This window comes from Cyprinodon tularosa, unplaced genomic scaffold (genome assembly GCF_016077235.1).
Source record: "Cyprinodon tularosa strain WSP-4 unplaced genomic scaffold, ASM1607723v1 ctg355, whole genome shotgun sequence".
Classification (NCBI taxonomy): domain Eukaryota; kingdom Metazoa; phylum Chordata; class Actinopteri; order Cyprinodontiformes; family Cyprinodontidae; genus Cyprinodon; species Cyprinodon tularosa.
In genome coordinates this window covers 782,864-790,956 of record NW_024039069.1, presented here as the reverse complement: position 1 = coordinate 790,956, position 8,093 = coordinate 782,864, and the positions used below count along the sequence as shown (strand labels likewise).

At 37.6% G+C, this 8,093-nt stretch overlaps 1 long non-coding RNA gene across 1 annotated transcript; it reads left to right on the top strand.

The window, feature by feature from the left end:
* Positions 1 to 1,278: 1,278 nt before the first annotated feature.
* Positions 1,279 to 1,789, top strand: LOC119790087. The gene is made up of 2 exons (XR_005281674.1): positions 1,279 to 1,641; positions 1,715 to 1,789. It is a non-coding gene; the product is annotated as an uncharacterized LOC119790087 (long non-coding RNA).
* The last annotated feature ends 6,304 nt before the right edge of the window (positions 1,790 to 8,093 follow it).

Genomic DNA, 8,093 nt, shown 5'->3' with positions numbered 1-8,093 from the left:
GCCTGGTTGTCTAAATGCTGTTTTCTGGCCTTAACTTTATTTTTATGTAAATAAAATAAACAGGCAAGGCAAGGCAAATTTATTTGACTAGCACAATTCAGTACAAAGACAATGCAAAGTGCTTTACATAATTAAAATATAGGAAAATAAAACACAATCAGAGGAAGTAGAATACAAAATAAATAATAAAAAAGATGCAGAAACAAGAAAAAACATTAAAAGCAGTTGAACTAAACAAAAAAGAAAAAAAGCAGAATAAAGACACTTTGTTTTATCTTTTTCACTACATATGTTAGAGTATAACAAAAACCTAGCTATTCGCTATCAAATTTTAAAAAAAAGTGTATGTGGTAGGAACTAGATTAATGTAATAAAAATTGGGAAAACAAAGCTCTAGCCTGCTATTTACCCAGACACTTCAGAGTTGGATGACGAAAGTTTGACTGTGAAGAGCAACCAATAAGTCCTGTTCCAGTAGAACTCCCAGCCCTGACATTAAACAGTATTAGCACCTCATATTAAACACCCATTCACTCACTCTTCATTTCATATCAGCTCACTACCAATATGAAACGACATAACAGCCAGCTGAACAGATGGGCTGCCGATGTTCCCTTGAAATGTGCTTAATGGGATGTCTTCTTTGAAGCCTTCAAACTCCATTAATTATATTCAGTGAGAAAATTTACTGGCTGAGTTGATGTACACAAACAAGGAATTTCAAATCCGTTTTACATGCTCACAGAGTACAAACATTGAATATAGGAAAAACATATAGCAGATTAAAAACAAATATATACAAATGTGTGCTCACCGTTTATGTATGAATTTAGACGTTATTGCTGCAGTCTAGCCCTGTCCTGTTTCATGACTGTGACATAGGGATGGACAGAGACTGACTGAATTATCGGAATGTTTAATATAAATAGTGTCTTCATTTGTGGCAGACCATAAAATATTAATCTTCACTAGCAATTCAAACAAAATACATGGTGCTGTTAAGAATGGTGGGAGCAGTTGATATGGGGAGTATTCTCTTGAGGTATTGCCTGGTGTCATTTCCACAGGTTTTAGTGTGTTACCTCCAGGTAAATCTGACTGCACCAGTGGATCAGTTGATCTATGTCTATCTCATCATTGACAGGGTCGTCGTCCTTTTCCTGGATTAGAGCATTTACAGAGTCAAAATGGTAGAGTTTTATCGACAAGATAGTTCTGCTGAGACACAGTCATTTGTTTACAGAGCTAGAGAGAAAATAAAGAAATGTCCGATGACAATAAGTTTTGTTTCTGATTTCTGATCTGTTTCTGCTTCTGGAACTCCCGAGTTTTGCTTTGATCCTGTCTTCTCAGGTATTTGTTTTTGTTCTGGACTGATTCCTGGATTCTGCCAGCTTACCGAACTTGGATTGTTCTTCTGACCTAAGCTTGGATTCTATTATGGTACCTCCTCAGCTCTCTGATCTTCTGCTCTGTTAACCTGGTTCCGCTTCGACTTCAGCTCTGGATCTTCCCTCAGGGACACTGTTGCTCCTCTGCTCTTCACACCGAATTGTGAGGCCCGCACCCACTACAAGGTGTGAACAAATATCCCATTTGAATTCAACTCCTTCCTCTGGATGGAACTGACCTCAGAACCAGGTTAGTGACTTTTGCTCATAGTCATGGCCAGTCTTTTATTCTAAGTCACTAACTTGAGTTTCTATTTCTACAGAGGATCCGGTTTATCTGCCCAGCTGACAAGCAGTCGCAGGCTTTTTTTGTTTAAATAAAAGCTTGTTTGAAATCATCCAGATCTGCCTGCTTGAATATTGGGTCCAAGGTTCCGAGCCTCTAACAGCAAAGACTACAAAAGTTTGAATGTCATGATCTGTCAGACTTTCATTTTATTTTAATAACGCTGGATCCGTTAATACATTAAACAGAATAAAAGATAGGTGTGTATGTTTATACACACCTATCCTGCTGTTTTGTTTTCTGTGGCATCTTTATGCTTGTACTTTCACTGCATGAAAAGTGAGATTTTCGTCCCCGTAAACTCCCGCAGATCTGCCTGATTTTCATCAGTTTCCGACAATTTGCAACCCGTGCTTGTCCGCGTTTGTCGTGCCACAAATTGTCGGAAACGGACTCTGACGTATGTGGAGAGCGATCAGCTGTACTAATGGCCCTAATTAGCATATGAATGCAGCAAACCCGCGCGGCTGGCCAGGTCTGGCTTGAATAACCTACTCAGTATTGGCTGAAACCACTATTCTCAAACAAATGAAATCGCTCGTGATTGGCAGCAAAACCACACGTGGCCACGCCAGGCTTTAATTTTCTTACTGAGTATTGGACGGAACCACTTCTTTTTAAACAAGTAAAGTCGCTCGTGATTGGTTGGCATATATATATTTACATATATATATTTATTCATATATATATATATTTATTCATTCATATATATATATATTCATATATTCATATATATATATTCATATATTTATTCATTCATATATTTATTCATTCATATGCTGTGTATTTATGTTATCCTACACTACTACACAATTATTATGTTACCATCAAGGACATGAATTAATTTATACAGGAAATGAAGATTTGCCAGGAAGCTGTTTATGCAAAGAAAGAGCTTTATTAAAACACACACACAACTATATACAACGCATATCCAAACACATGCGTATCTAAAAATTACAACTCCGTGAACGGTCCGTTTGCTTCCTCGGGGTGGGAGGTAATTGGCAGCATTCCCTCCGAGGCAGGTCCGATGTGCAGACGCATACTGTGCGTGGCCCTGTACTTCGGCATCGCTTCTAACCGGGACTGCAGCTTAACACAGAGTTCAGTGAGATCCGGCCTACGAAATGGCAGCGACCGTACAATCCATCCAGAGACACCGCCGACGACGCCATCATCTTCGTCGGACATGAGGTCGACGGTGGCGGACTTACAGAGTTCCACTTCCTCATCTGATAGCACACTCTGCCTCGCCTTCAGCAGCTGAAAAAAAAACAATGAATCAGCGCACTGCATATGGACACAACACATCTATCAATGCACCTGAAAAATAGTCACCAAATAAAGTCTTACCCTCTTTCTTCTGGCCCGACTCCGAGCAGATAGCCTCAGCACGCAGCGTGCTGGCTAGCAGCGTGTATCTGAAGCTCCTGCATACCGTCTCATAATACGTCTTACAGGCAGCTGGAAAACAATTAAATGAGAGTGGTATGAATAAAAAAAAAAAATCAAACGCAAGTCACAGTAACAAGGAAGGAGAAAACATTAAAACAAGTCACTTACACACAATGTCGTCTTTATCAACATCGTGCAAATCCGAGCAAATAGGAGGTCACCGCCTCATTGTGAGGCGACTGTAGTCTGTGAAAAAAAAAAAAAGTACAGCTATGGTCGGTATCCATCCGTATCCATGTCCTTTTACCGCTGAATGAAAGCATATTCTTTAAACCTTACCCCTGCCCCGGTTCATAGCGCCTGCAATTAGTCTCCGAGTTGTTAAGACGGCATAATGCTTCCTGTGAATCACAAAAAATACACTTTAATAAAGCTTTAGGCTAGGCTGCTTTTAGCTTACCTAGCTAGGCTAGGTTGTCTTTAGCTTGCCTAGCTAAGCTAGGCTGCTTTTAGCATAGCTACCAGTAATCGAACATATATTTACCGCTAGCGTGGCGTTGTGCACCCGTCTTCTCTTCCTCGAGTTCGTATATCCCGCAAAGTTGCTCGACTGCAGATAGGGTGGCCAGATGTCCGGCTTTAGGGCGGACAGTCCGGATTTTCATTGCACTGTCCGGCGTCCGGCGCTGCACCCAGCCGGACATGTATTTGTCCTCCTTTACCCCCAGATTCCACATACTCCGTCAGCGCTCCGCCCCGCTCACGTACGGAGTACTTGTCTGTCATGTAAATCAATGAGAGCTGTTCCACATCCTCCGCTCGTCACCGCCCACGTACGTCTTCTCCGTCCTTCACCGTCAAAATACGGAGCTGAGCTATTTTTTGCTCCCCTCCGGTCCGTCCAGATCAAGACCCGCTATTGCAATCGCACCAAACAGAAAAAAGAATGTAGAGAAGACCCGGTTTGTCAAATTAAATTATAGTAAAAACAGATCGGTATCTAGAAGTTAGAGCATAGTTTGTATATATTCCCAAAAACTAAGAGCAATTAATTAAATAATTGGATGCAGACTATTGGTGCTTCAACAGACCAGGAAGAAGTTGTGAGATTCTAGAGTGAATCTCACAACTTTAAAAGAAAATTCTTATTGCAGGAATGGATGAAGAGATGATGAGTTTGGAAGCAGAGAATAAACAGTTCATACAAACTATGTATGATCCTAGTTATCCCTGTTACAAAAATCGGCAACAGAAAGAAAATATTTGGGCAGAAACTGAACATCTGCTGGATGATGATGGGGATTTTTTTAATATGTCAGATTCAATTAAGCGTTCACAGGTTTTATACAGGAATGAGGAGTTCTAATTTAATGCTCTTTTAATGCTATTAGAAATAATTTTAATGCCATCAACAAGTATCATGTACACAAGTTATTAGTTTACATGAAATAAGGAGCTGTAAGCACAGTTCCATGACTCAAGTTTATATATATATATATATATATATATATATATATATATATATATATATATATATATATATATATATATATATATATATATATATATATATAGATAGATAGATAGATAGATAGATAGATAGATAGATAGATATGGATAGATAGATATATAGATAGATATGGATAGATAGAGAACATGGTGAAATCATCTTTACTCTCGACAGGCTGCAGCCATGTCATGAATTCCTCTTTTCCAGCCACTTTTTGCAGTTTGCATCGTCCTATTCTCTAGCTCTTTCTCGAGCTTCTTTTCCAAACAACTGCTTTATGATCAATTGCAGCAGTTCTGCGCAAATTAATTGTGTTAAAAAAATGGTCACTTTTTAAACACCACAATGTATTAAATAAATACAAATGCTGGGAACCAATTCTTTTTTACTTTTCTTTAATATTTTGTTCTATTCAGCTACACAAGCATCCTCTTTAAACTACTAAGAATTGTGCTATAAATGTGACTTTACCCGATTCTTATGTACACCTTAGTAATTTATTGATATGCCGCACAATGTCCTCCTTTTTGGTGCTATAGAAATGGCCACCCTAACTGCAGAGCCGCCATCTTGTCCTCTATGGACTACAACCTGGAGTGCATCGAATTCTCCAGCTGAGTGAGGCGCTCATTCATGTCGGCAGTATGTTGGGCAAGCTGACGAGACAGTCCGCTGATAGCAATCAGCAGTTTCTTCTCGTCAGTCTGCGGGCTGGCCGAAAGTTGTGGACTAAGAGCAGTTGGAGGCGAGTTGAACGCGAGACGTCGTGCAGCCATTGTTCACGTAACAACAAAATACAAACACGGTAACTGGAGATGAAGCTCTTCTGAGTATAGTAACACAAACATGTCTGCTAATATGCTGGTCTCGCGAGAAGTCGTAGTGCACAAAAGCTCACACGTGATTGGACGATGGGGCCGAAGGCTCATCAGGCTCCTCCAATCACATACGACGTCATTGTTATACGGAAGGACTCGCGAGAAGAGCTCGCGTCGCTCCATTCTGGAAGGTGGCGGTAATGCACCTATAAATTGTTTGCAATTGCAATTGTTTGTCTCCATAAGATTGAATTTGAGCAGGTGGACATTAGAGATAATAAATGCAACAACAAGTTTTTGAATCAATATTCTATAAATAATATGTACCCAGGAAGAACAAAAAGCACAGCTCTCTTACAAAATTTTAAGAAATCTATGATAGTCAAAATTAGGACAAATTATTTGAAATTCCCAATTCCTCCTAAATATAAAGAATTACAATTTAAAATAATAAATAACATATATCCTTCAAATGAGTTTTTAAGAGAGAGATTTAAGTTTAATGTTGAGAATTGTGGCTTTTGTACAACTCAATTGGAAACAACTAAACATCTTTTTTATGAATGTAAAGAAGTATTAAACTTATGGGATCAACTTCGAACCTTTCTGTCTTCTAAAACAATAAATTTAGATTTTATTTCCTGGCAAAACATTTAATTAGGATTATCCATTAAAGAAAAAAAATTTGGAATTTTTAATTAATATTCTAATAATTGTAACAAAGTATTATATCCATAAATGTCGCTATGCAAAATGCTCCCTCTCAATCTCTGCTCTCAAAAATGAACTTTCCCTTTTCAAAAGATGTCTGAGAAAGATGCAGAATTTAAATGCAATTAAATTGTTTAAGTTAATTGAAGAATTTCAGTTGGTAGTCCCCACTGATTAATTTACTTTAACTACTATTATTATTTTATTTATTTTTATTTATTTTATTTTATTTTATTTTATACTTTTTTCCAGCCTGTGCATTTAATTTTATTTTTCAAAAGCAGGAGTTGTGATATTTCTTCTTGTATTGAAATATTTGTTATTGACTTGTTATTTGAGATTGTTATTGTTTTCTTATATATTCAATAACAAAAAAAAAAAAAGTGGAAATCTAAAAAAAAAAATTAACCATTACAGCCAACTGATTCTGATTAAAACTAATTTTTGAAGTAAATTATTTTGTGTATTTTTTTTTTACATAACATTTGCATACACAGTAATCTAGCGTACTTTAATTAAATAAATCAATTCAAGCTAAAATGTAAGAGTCTATAATTAGGCTATACTGAGCCTGATCTATTTCTACCATCTATTTGGGGGATATTTATTGCCACACTTTGGGCCACTTAATACCAATTTAGCATGCTGACCTATGACCTTATGACCACAGTGTACCAATCTTCTGATGGCTACTTCCAACAGGATAATGCGCCATGTTATAAAGTGAATCATCTCAGAATCATTTCTTGAAACTTTTCCACTTAAGTAATTGTGAATTGAGCATATTGACAGACAACATTTTATTTTTTATCTTAAATGCAAATTTAAAAAAAAATAATTACTGCTCTAAATGTATTGCTCTGTCAGCTAAAGATCTGTTTTGGTCTCTATACTTTAATTAAATAAATCAATTCAAGCTAAAATGTAAGAGGCTATACCTGATCTCTTTGTATCAGAGATTTTCTTACCCAGGGTTGCAGGGGGGGTAAAACCCCCCCTGCAACACTGCCTAAGAAATTCCACGTCAATTTCTGACAATTTACGGGAGTTTTCGTCGAAGCCTGCAAATTGCCGTAAACTGCCGCTAACCTGAAGTTCCACGACAATCTACAGTGCCGTATATTGACGAAAATCCCACTTTTCATGCAGTGTTTTTAGCTCCCTGTTTTTAATGTTTTTATCTGCCTGTACAGTGTCCTTGGGTGTTGTGATAAGGCGCTTTCAAATAAAATGTATTATTATTATTATTATTATTATATATTTGCGAAAGTAAAAATTTCTTTGTTGTGTATTTGCTTTATGTATGAGAGTATCCTACAACAGAAGCCTGTACAAACTCTCCCAAAATTATTTCAGCATGTCTTTGAAACTCCTCCAATATAAAATCTTAGAAATGACTGTTAAAAAAATCTAACCTTTTTTAAGCTACAAGCTCACCAAATGAAATGACATTCAACCAGGTGATTATTTCTCCCTCATATTTCTCAGTCCATTGGTTATTGCCTCTTTCAGTTTCTCTGTCATTGACTCTTACTGTCATTTCAACCTGGAGAGATTCACACACAAGAAAAGTGGCCATTAGAAAGATCAATTGATGATCTGACAGTTCTTTGGGACTCGGACTCCAGCAGAAGATTTGGAAGACATGGAAGCTGCAAATAGCAATGTGCTGGAATGATCATTGTGAGGTTAGGATTAGATACTGTATGTCTTCCCTTGGGATCTGGATACTGGTTGTGGAGTGGAAGCCAGAGGAAAAGGAAGCCAGATGGAGCTTGAGAGCATGATGGAGGAGATGGGGTGGAGGTATGTCAACGCTCATCTGTAGTTCAGGAGAATCTGTGAATGGAGAGCTTTAAACAAAAACTTATTGGATGGTTTGCTTAAGAGGAATGAGGACTTGACAGTGATTGGCTGGA